Genomic DNA, 10,997 nt, shown 5'->3' with positions numbered 1-10,997 from the left:
AGGAGCCAAAAGACATAGCTCTGTTGGTCTTTTTGCTAGTCTGAAAAGCTCAATCTGGTTGGTGGAAACCATTGACAGGGCTAAATCTACAAGGAGAATGGGTTTCAATGGAGAGCAGGATTCCAGGCTCAGTATAGAACAAGAGGTTGAGACAGGGAAATTGCCCAGGCCTGGGTCAATATAGCAAAGGAAGGAGGTATCTGTGCTCTGATTGTCTGTGAGAGATCTATATCATCTTTTTCAACTAAACTCTTTCCAGACCCCTGGACTTCTGTGTTTAGCGTGCCCCCTTCAGATTCATTGTCTGGAAACTGAGTCAGAGTAAGGATTCAGGGCTCTTTCTCAGAGGGACCATGGATCAGGAACTAAAAGATGGTTCTCTGGGAAGCCAACTACAAGAGCATCGGAACTTCCCCTGCTCATCATACCTTCTCGAGGGTATACCTCACCCCTTGAGAGATAAGTGCCTAGCATGCTGCCCATTGCCTCTAGCTGGGACTAAGACTCAGAGAGATGGTTTTCTATTACCAAAAGCTTAAACAAGGAAAGAACAGACAGAAAATGACCACATGTCCTATAAAAGCATGAAGATGACACGTTGAAGACTGACTTACTAAACGATTATGACCTCTCCATTAAGATGCTTTCTGAGGTTAATAATAAAATACCTGAAACTGGGTGATGGGTAAAGAAAAGAGGTTTGTTTGATTCACAGTTTGGAGGTTGAAACCCAAGATCGAGCAGTTCCACCTATCTGGCCTCCAGTGAGGTCCCTCTTCGCTGGGTCATATCATGGCAGGGATACATAAAAGAGAAAGGATCACAGGCCATTCGGGGGGTCAGGCTCACACTGCTAGAACAGCCCTGTCACGATAACTAATCGAGATCCCACAAGAACTACATCGATTCCTCCTGAGCATGGAGCTCTCAGTGACTTCTTATCTTCCTGCTAGGCCCTGCCTCCTAACGGTTCCACCGTCATGCAGAGAACCAGGCTTCAAATACATGAAGTCTTAGCAGGCACATTCAAACCACAGCAACCTCTAACACCTTAGTCTAATCTGACTTCACATAGCAACTGTTTACCTTCTCTCAAGTCCCCACGGGGCTAGAATTCAGGGCAGGTGAATCTGGCCAAGAAGGCAACGGCCTATAAGCAGTGGTCCACAGCCTTGCTGAAACAATGCTCAGCACCACAGGTTCCATGCTGTTTGGTCTTGGGCGGGACCCACATATCTGTATCTTTTAAAGCTCCTCACTCCCGGAAAATTCTCATGTCTGGTTGTGGTGGCAATGCTCTAAAGGCACGGTGTACCTGCTGAGGAGTGGGGAGAATGGGGAATGGAGAAACCCTCAGATAAGAGGGAAGCACAAAGGAGCCCTGAATGAAAGGAAGTAAGGAAATAGCAGGGGGCTATAATCCTGCCCAACACACACACAACTAGCAACAACTTGGGGCATGCACCATGGAGCATTCGGCCACTTCTCAAGATTGCTACAACTGGTTGGTAGAACCAAGAGATACAAAGGAAGCTACTAAACTCCTGCAATGTACAGGCCAGGTTCTCACAGCCAGAAGCTGTCCCATGCAAACGCCACTCATCCTGAGGCTGACAAAGGCTTTGGAACATGGTAGGGCTCAGGCATCCTCCCTGTGGGAAGCCTTACCCTGGGATGGTGGAGGTATGCCTGGTTACTTCCCAACAGGATTGATCATGGCAGGGATGGAACTCACAGCACTGGAGAGGAGATGAGTGCAGGGCAGGGCAAGCTGGCCATTGTGGAGAGGCAGATCTGCCAACAGAGTAAAGTGAAAGGAGCACTTTCCAGAGAACAAGGGCTACAGAATGTCGGGAAAATAAGGCAACATCTGCATTGGGGGTTGGGGTGTGTAAGAAGAACCTATGTGAGGATGTTGGGATAAAAGCCCACTAATTTACCTTTCTCAGCACCACAGCTGCTGCTGAAAGTGCTGCCAGATCTGGCCACCCTGCTCAGCTCTCCAAGGCCCTGCTGAGGCAGCTTTAGGCAGAGGACCACTCCACCGCAGCTGTCAGGCCTGCCCTGTCCCTGACAGAGGGACTTGTATTTGGAGGCACTTGAAAATGACCAGGCTAGCCTCTACCCGCCCTGGGAACCCTCACCAGCAATATGGTGGGGACCAGGCTCTGCCTGCTGAGGCCCATGGGACCCATCCTGCAGCAGGGAGGTGAGCCCCTCAGGCCCTAGCCCCCTGCAAGCCTCTGCAGAGGTCCAGGCCACCTATGCAGCTTACTCCAGACAGCAGCTCTCAGTTACAGCATCTCTGAGTGATGGATTGCTCTAGAAATACACTCGACGTCTGTCTACATGAGATTTAAGCATGCCTGAAAGATAGAATGTGTGATTTTTTTTTCTTTCTCAAGGTCCTTAAAGTTACATCCAGTAACAAAAAGGTTATCCAAAGTGTAGTATTCATCATGCGAGCTCTTACCTTGAAAGTGAGAGAAAAAGAGAGCGAGATTGACTTGGGAAAGGAGAGAGAAAGAAGGATGAAACCATACAGAAGAGAGGGACTGGAGGGAATGTGAAAAAGAGAGAACTCATTCAAGGGAATTTTTTATTAAATTCCAACACTAGGAAGCTCTGTACATGAGCTCCCCGTTTTCTCCTTTGGAAGCCCGAAGGCAAACCAAGCTGCTGTGTCAATTACAGGAAAAAATCAATGAAGACACTGCACAGGAGTCCTTTCCCGGGCAGTGCGGGAGGGGTCCTCCAGCATGTTGCACTCGCGCATTCCCTCCCGGCTGCTCCAGCTGCTTCTGCTGCTGCTGCCTCTCAGGGCTCTGAGGCTGAACCACCCACCTGCCCGCACATGGCTGGCTAGTGGAACCACTTCCTGACCTTTTGGGTATGTCAGTCTGAAGTGCCAGATGCTCCTGAGCTGATTACGGACTGTCTCCCCCAGATTAGTGTCTCCCTTGGGTGCCCCAGCCCCTATAAGGTCTCCAGCTCACAGGCTGGGGAACCACACAAACTTTCAAACCATGTTCCCAAAACTGTGTCTGTTCCAGCTCTAAAACTGACACCTGCTCTGGATCTCAACAGCATTGTGGAAAGAGCTTTCCAGAGGAATAAAGTAAATCAGTGGGCATCGAGGAAGGAAGACCAGCGTTATGACAAAGTGTTCCACAGCAGGCCCTGCGGGCTGTAATTCTGTTACAGGGTTACTCATCTAAGTAACAGTCTTTCTCCTTCACTCCCATTCTAAATCTCAAGTTTTTAGGGAGGCCAAATCTTCAGTCCCTGCCTTGGTTTCTTACTGTTGTAACAAGTTACCATGAAGGTGCTATTTAGGAGCAGCCAGAACTCATTGCCTCACAGTTCTAAGAAGTATAGAATGGGCCAGCAGAGCGTCATTCTTTCTGGTGGCCCTGCAAAAGGACTGTCCCTTGCTTTGTTTACCTTCTAGAGGTTGCCTGGATTCCAGTTTAAAGCTGACAGCATAGCAATCCCCACTCCCATCACAGGCATTTCTGTGAGTGAATGTGACAAAGCTATTCCTGAAAATCCTTAGATCATCACATCTACCATGTCCTATTTGTCATATAAAGGAACAGAGTCACAACTTCTGGCAACTGAGACATGGGCCCTTGCGGTTGGTGTGGAGCAAGCATTATCCTGTCGACCACATTCCCCAACTTCTTCTTTTTTTTTTTTTTAAATTCACTTACTTATTCATTTAAAAGGCAGAATTACAGAGGGAATAGGAGACACAGAGAAAGATTTTCCAGCCACTGGCGCACTCCCCAAATGGTCACAATGGCCAGCATTGTGCCAGGCCAAAGCTAGGAGCCAGTAGCTTCTTCTAGGTTTCCCACATTGGTACAGGGGCCCAAGCATTTGGGCCATCTTCCACTGCTTTTCCAGTGCATTAGTAGAGAGCTGGATTGAAAATGAAGCAGTCATGACGAGAGCTAGTGCCCATATGGGTGCTTGTATTGCAGGAGCCGCTTTTACCTATCACACCACAACACTGGTCTCATCCCCAACTTTTTTTAAAGATTCATTGATTTTTATTTGAGGGGCAGAGATACAGAAAGAAGAAGAGACAAAGAGAGAAAAATCTTCCCTTCACTAGTTCACTCACTAAATGCCCCTGCAATGGCCAGAGCTGAGTTAGTGAGAATCTAGGAACCAGGAGCTGCTTCCAAGTCTCCCATGTGGGTTCAGGGACCCAAGACTTTGGGTCATCCTCTGCTACCTTTCTAGGGAGATGGGTAGGGAGACCTAGAGCTGAGTGAAACAACAGGAAGTACTTAAAGAGGATGAAGAATGTACAACTGAAACCAGGACGGGGGGCGAGGGGCATATGAAAGGATTTTCAGTGAGAACAATGCTCTGAGTTCATGCTTGGCATTCTCCCCATCCCACATCCATCAAAACAGCAATGACCGAAAATGTGAAATAAAATAAAGATCAAAAAACCACAGAACAACCAAATAGTTCACAGATCAGAAGAGAAAAAGAAACCAGGATTGCCGATCTTCAGCCCAAAATGACATATTTAGTCAGCTGAGGTTTGGTCCCTGGGAAATAAAAGAGACCAGAAATTTCTTGAGTCCAGGCTGACCCCTGAATCCAAGGGCAAGGCTGGGAGTTCCTCACTTGAGAAAGCAAAGTGGGAAATCTTTCCACATAGCCCTGCCAGGTGCTGGTGCTGAGGCAAAGCTGTGCACTGGGAAGGCAAGAAGCAGCAGCTACAGCCTTCCAACCAGCCCGCAGGCCAAGCCACACACTGACTTGCTGTCCAGTTCTGAAATAGTTCTGATACAGTGGTGCTGTTCCTGGGACCTGGGATTCCTGAGCCAACAGTGGCCTAATTTTGGTTACTTCTCTTGCATGACAAGCCAGCCAAAATGTCTGTAGGATGAAACAAGTCTCCTGACTTTGATCATGGATTCTAAAGTTTAGGGATTCTGACAGGGCACAACAAGGATGTCCAGAGTATTAGATGAGGGGGTTGCACAATTGATAGAATCAACTGAGTCACCTTCTTCACATGTGTTATATTTTGGGTCTGCAAACAACTGTTGGCTGTTCTTCAAATGCGCTATCTCCACATGGGCTGGTGTGAGCTTCCTTATCCGCTTCTAATGTGGAAATGAGAGTCCCAAGAGAGCAATGTGAAAGTGCGTGAAATGTTTATGGTTTAGACTTAGAAGTCAACTCCATCACAATCTATTGGTTGAGGCAGTCACAAAGGTCTACTTAGGAGGGAGGAAGTGGATATAGAGCACGTGATTCGTTGTGAGAACCTTTCATCAGTTCTATCAAAACACGGGGTTGAGCATAATTTTTGCACAATAACTAGTTAACAGTTATAAAATATCAGAAATGTTATTATGAGTTTGGATGCTTAAGCCAACACATCAGCACTTACTCCAGGAGACAAGCAGAGACGCGTGCCGAGGTGCTAAAACGGAACTGAGTCAGTAATAAGAAAAGAATGGAAAGAGAAACTTCCACATCACTCAGAATATGCCTGTAAACTCTTATATCAAAGCTTAAAAGGTAAACTGATACTAAAAAGGATTATCAGAGGGACTGACGTTGTGGAGTATACAATAAAGCTGCCACCTACAATAGCAGCACCCAATATGGGTAATTGCTTGTGTCCTGGCTGTTTCACTTCCTTTCCAGCTCCCTAATAACAACCTGGGAAAAGTAGCAGAAAATGGCCCACATGTCTAGGCCTCTACCGCACATGTGGGAGACCTGGAAGATGTTCCTGGCTCTTGGTTTTGTTTAAACAGATCATATACATTGCAGTCAGCTGCGGAGTGAACTAGCAGACAGAAGATCTCTCTCCCTCACTCTAACTTTGACTTTCAAATAAATCATTTTAAAAAATAATAAAAATATAAACAATCAGTAAACAAAATAGCTATAATAAGAAAATGAATTTGAATCAAATACTTACATCATATATCCAAAACAATGAAAGTGTATCTATTTAAAATAATAAAAGATCATCAAGTAAACAGCAGAGTTACTAACAATTATGAAAAATAACTATAAATTCTAAACAAAAAAGCACAAATAAATAAATTTGATATGGCCAAAAAGAGAATCAGAAAGTAGATGGAATAATTAATCTATAATATGCCAAGACACAAATATATGAAGATATTTCAAAGGTTAAGAGGAGTGTTTCATGGATCAATGCCCTGCATAGCAGGTTAATACTCCACCTGCATACGGATGCTGGTTTGAGTCCTGGCTGCTCCACTTCTAATCTAGCTCCCTGCTAATGGACTGAGAAAACAACAGAGTATGGCCCAAGGGCTTGAGTCCATATACCCACATGGGAGACCCAGCAACAGGTGGAAAGGGACGTCTACTGGGAGCTCAAGCAGCGAACCCAAAGACCTGCCTGTCCTGCTGGTCTGTTGATTTCACCAGAAGCAGAGACAGAGCAGCAGATCTCAGACGAGCAGTGTGGGAACTGGGTGGATTTCACAGCTCAGCCTGCCCCCCTAGAGCCAAATCAGGCACCATTTTGTTCAAGGAGGTAAGGGCTATGGGGCAATACTGCGCATGCACTGAGTTGGGAGTAAACTCATTCCTGGCTCAGCGAAATGCAACAACATGGCATCCTATAGGTTCCATCCAAGATAGGTCCAGGTAGCCCTCAGATCTGATGGCCAGCAGATCAAGAACTCATCAGGCACCATTTCATAAGGTGTGCAAAGAACTTAATACTGCAGGGGACAAAAGTGAGCTGTGCATGCGCTGTACTCGCCAAAAACTCACCGAGCTCAGTGCATTGCACTGGTACCACAGGAAAATAATACCGAATACAGCATCAAACGGGTCAAAATAGGTCCATGTGGCCCCCAGACCTAACAACCAACAGGTTCCGGCAAGATCAGCGCCACCAACAACCTAGCTATATAGGACACCTGGTGTCTCCCTAATCCTGGGACCTACTCCAACCAGAAGTGGGAGAAAGTTTGTACAGGCAATGGTGCAGCCTCAGCATGGTATCACAGGAGGTGGAGACTGATGAGCCAGGAGCTGAGACTATGCAGACCATGATGGAAATCTAACATAAGAAACCAGACCTGCAATTTGCTGGAGGGAGTGGCACAAGGACTGCAAACAAAGAGCCATGTGTCAACTGCAATAAGTAAAATCAAACTGTAGACCTGTGGGTGACACAGCCTGGAAACCTGCCCCAAGGAGAAGACTCTGATAAACAAAAGTACAATGACCAAGAGCAAAAGAAGAGACAGAGGCACAATGAATGTTACTGAAGACTCCCTTGCAAAGGAGCAAAACCCTTTTCCAACCTCTGAGTTCACTGAGGAAAACATTGAGAAAGGGGGATGTAGAATTCAAAACACTTGTTATAAAACTTATCAACAATGAGAAGCACATAAAGCAGGCATTCAAGAAAGTCAAGGAATATGTCACACTGAAAATGAATCAAATGAAAACTGATATCGGAAATGAAGAATACAGTGGAGCAAATTAAAAGTACAGTGGAGAGTCTCCAAAATAAAATGAAGGAGGTAGAAGAAAGAATATCAAAATTAGAAGATATTTCCTGTCATCAGGGAGAAACAAGCAAAAATCTGGAACCAGAGCTGGATGAAGCTAAAAAAAAGTATTCAAGAATTGAAAGACACTATTAAAGGGCCAAATATAAGAGTTATGGGAGTCCCAGTAGGTGTAGAAAGAGAAGTTGTGTTTAAAGGTGTATTCAATGCAATAATGAGGGAAATTTTCCCTAATCTGGAGAAAGAATTGGGAAACAATATCCAGGAGGAGCACAGAACTCCCAACAGGCTTGACCAAAAGTGATCTTCACCACAATACATGATAATCAAGCTCTCTTCAATTGAGCATAAGAAAAAGATCCTTAAATGTACACGTGAAATAAATCAGTTGACATACAAAGGAATGCCAATTAAACTCGCAGGAGACCTCTCACAGGAAACCCTACAGTCAAGAAGAGAATGGAGTGACATTCCAGATTCTAAAAGAAAAAAAAATGTTGGCCCAAGATAACATACCCAGCAAAACTTTCCTTTGTCTTTGAAAATGAAATAAAATTCTTCCACAGTAAAGAAAAGTTAAAAGCATATGCCTCTTCCAAACCTTCCCTACAAATGATACTTAAAGATGCTCTACTGACACAGAAAAGAAATAGTGTCCACCAACGCCAAAGGCAAATGTGAAGAACATCCCAGTAAAATAACAACAGAAGATTAAATCAATGAACAACCCATTCCTAAAATGACAGGATCAAATTACTACCCGTTCATATGAAACCTGAATGTAAATGGATTAAACTCATCAATCAAACATATTCGTAGACTGGATTAAAAAACAAAACCCATCTATTTGTTGTCTAGGAGAGACATATCTCACCAAAAAAGATCAGCCAAAACTATATCTCATAGATTTTGATTTTTTTTGTTAGTTTCATCTCTTCAAAACACTTTCTTCTCATTAAATTCTTCAGCAACTCACAGATCATACGGTAGCATCATTTTCTTCAAGAAGATTCTTGATTTTCTTTTGCATTTCTTCAGTGACACAATAGTCATTCAGTAGCATGTTATTTAACTTCACGGTGTTGTTAATTTCTTTTTTTTCTTCCTGCTACTGATTCTGTTTTGTGGCTTTTTATTTAAGGGGATGTATAGTAACTATGTAATGGAGATGATCATATCTAGCAGCATATATTTAACATCATGGTGTTATAAATTTCTTATTTTTCTTCCTGGTGCTGATTTTTTATTGTAGCTTTTCATTTAAGGGACTATATAGTAACTATGTAATGGTGACTATCATATCCAGATGTGAGGATATAATGCAGTACACATCTCTACTTCCAAAGATGGAGTCCCAATGAAACTGTTTACTATGTCTTGACAATAGGATGCTGGACTCTCTGCCATTGTCCACACCCGCAATGATGCACATATGACTGTGTATGAAGAACTATATTATAGTAATGATATAGGGGAACTCAGTGAGGGGGGAGGGAACTGGGGAAGGGATAAGGACAATTCCAGGGCCTATGGAACTATATCATAAAATGATAACAACAAAAAAAGTAAAATTAAAAAAAAAGAAGTCAGTATAATAGGCTGTCACCATGCCACCCAAATGATTCAAAAAAATGGATAAACAAATTTTATCTTTCTTCTACAAAGAAACACTTGCATTGAAAAAAAATGAATGAGCTACTGATAGATATAACACTGAGAGAAGTTCACAAAAGGCTCATAGAAGAAGCATATTATGAAAGAAACTCTATGCATGGAGTTCAAAAAACTTTTTACACCAAAATGAATATAATCTTTATTTGCGTATTTTTTCAAATTTTAAAAATGCTCTTGTATAATTGAATCTCAAAAACATTTTGAGTGAAAGAGGCTGGGCAAAAAACGTATTGGACATGATTCCATTTACAAGACGTTTGAGTACAGAAAAATTACAATGGCAAAATCAGGACAATCATCAATAAAAAGTGGGAATTGTGTGCAATGAGTCATAAGAGAATGTTCTTAGTGAAGGAAATGTTCTAACTTTTGATTAGGATATGCCTACACAGGGGCTTACATTTACAAATTACACATTAGAAAGCTATTTCCCTTTTTATAAATTTTACTTCAGCTAAAAAAGCAAAAGAATAGGTAAGAGGCATAGATGATAGACTGAAAAATCCAATCAGACATGCAATCAGACTTGTAAACGAACTGAGGAACTGATGGCAAGGCAATATTCAAAAGCAAAATGGCCAAGAATTGATGAGAGATGATGAGTCCTCAGATTGAAAGGATACACCAAACGCCAAGTGGAGTAAACAAAGATAGACACCCATTTAGAGCCAGCAGAGTGACACTGCAGAATATCAAAGATAAAATCATAAAAGCTATGAAAGAGACAGAAAGAACAGAAAGATCACCCACAAAGCACGCTCATTAAATTGACCTTAATCTTTTCACCAGCAGTACTGATGCCAGAAGACAATCGAACAAGATTTTCAAAGTGCTGAGGCAAATGTAATAAAATTTGTATATCCTGCTAAATGATCACTCAAGCGTAAGAACAGAACAAAGGTACATTAAATATACAGAAACTAAAAGCTTGTTTTAAACACTCATACACCAACTCTGCATAAACTATTAAAGGGTGTTCTTTAACAAAAAGGCAAGTGTGGACTCTTCCATAAATCCAGGTATTATTAAATATGTTTACAATGGTCATTAACCAGTAATTATAATTGGTCAAAATGACATTCCATTTTGCATTTTAAAAGATAAACTCACGTAAAAATGAAAAGCAATATAACATATAGCCATTGTAGAAAACCTGAAAAATAATGAGACATTTTCAACAAGTTCTTGGAAAATATCCATTATCTTTAAATTCCAATTTTCCATGAACTTTGTGAAGTACTTTCATATTGAAAATTATAAAGAAAATATATGTGCTGCCCAAAGTCCAGCAGAGACCACACTGATATTCATACTAATCCTATGTCAGTGACTGAGGTCCTATGGCAATGCATATTCTTCCCAAATTATTTTTTTTCACTTTCATTCATTTATTTGGGAGACAGAGCACTCCCACACACCCAAAGCCTGCAATGCCCATAGCTGGACCACAAGCAGAGCCAGCAGCCAGGGACTCATTAAGGGCTTCCAAACACATGACCAAAACTCAGTTTTTTGAGCCGTCATTATTGCCTCCCAGAATCTGCACTATAGGAAGCTGGACACAGGAGCCACAGCTGGTTATTGAACCCAGGCACTCAGGAATGGGACAGAGACACCTTGAAGGCTGTCCTCATTTCCAGGCCAAAGCACCCTCTTCCCAAGATTTTTTAATGATGTGTATGATCATTTGGAAGGTTGCTCATGGTGACTATAATTAATTTGCTTTTTGTTTCTCTCTGTATTGACTATCTCCCATAACGTTGCTATAAAGAGTCTTGC

The sequence above is a fragment of the Ochotona princeps genome, chromosome 18, assembly GCF_030435755.1.
Source record: "Ochotona princeps isolate mOchPri1 chromosome 18, mOchPri1.hap1, whole genome shotgun sequence".
Classification (NCBI taxonomy): Eukaryota; Metazoa; Chordata; class Mammalia; order Lagomorpha; family Ochotonidae; genus Ochotona; species Ochotona princeps.
The sequence above is the reverse complement of the archived record's forward strand: the minus strand, read 5'-3'. Positions refer to the sequence as shown.